The sequence below is a fragment of the Carlito syrichta genome, unplaced genomic scaffold (assembly GCF_000164805.1).
Source record: "Carlito syrichta isolate Samal-C Ts95f unplaced genomic scaffold, Tarsius_syrichta-2.0.1 Scaffold304229, whole genome shotgun sequence".
In the NCBI taxonomy this organism is placed as follows: Eukaryota; Metazoa; Chordata; class Mammalia; order Primates; family Tarsiidae; genus Carlito; species Carlito syrichta.
The window spans coordinates 294,904-295,556 of record NW_007248325.1 but is presented as its reverse complement, the minus strand read 5'-3'; the positions used below and the strand labels follow the sequence as shown (position 1 = coordinate 295,556).

At 49.5% G+C, this 653-nt stretch overlaps 1 protein-coding gene across 1 annotated transcript in view; it reads right to left on the bottom strand.

The window, feature by feature from the left end:
- The window catches only part of MME (membrane metalloendopeptidase), a 109,494-nt gene extending 108,841 nt beyond the window's left edge, over positions 1 to 653 (bottom strand). Inside the window, exon 1 of the mRNA XM_008059514.2 lies at positions 511 to 653. The gene's annotated coding sequence lies outside the window, so the exon portion shown is untranslated. The remainder of the gene's footprint in view (positions 1 to 510) is intronic.

The following is a 653-nucleotide window of genomic DNA, read 5'->3' as shown; positions in this document are numbered from 1 at the left end:
ACTCCAGTCTGGGCGACAGAATGAGACTCCAACACACACACACACACACACACACACACAAGCTGGAAGCCAGCAATAACGCAAGGGAGCGAAGCCACATGCCTTCACCGCCCATCTGCAGATCGGCAGCTTCCAAATGCTGACGCTGCAGGTCAGGTACTAGTTTTCAGTTTAATAAAACTGCCATTTGAATCGCATACGGGGGGGAGGAGGATCGACTTGACCGGGAGGCGAAAGAAGGCTCTTGGGTTGACCCTTATTTTCAAACAGCACAAATAGCTTGAGCCAAGTTAAGGAAGGAGAGGGTTCTAAAACTTTCATCTTCAAAAAGAGCACCCCCTCGCCCCAGCCCGCCGAGACTCGAGCATAAATTATATAATAGGAAATCAAGGTTGACAGAAAGACGAAGCGGTGGGATCGCGGAAAGATCCTCAGGTTAAGAAAAGTAAAAACCGAAAAGTGAGTCGCAGATGAGGAGAAAATCCGAAAGAAACCAAAATGAAAACAAACCTTGCTTTTAAAAAAACCCAGGGTCTGTACAGCAGAATGGCAAATTCCCAGCCCCCAGATCAGCCCCGCTGCAATTTGGTAGCGCTGATCTCGGTCACCAAACCTAACTCCCCAGGCAGAGGCCGCAGGGAGCGCTGGAAATG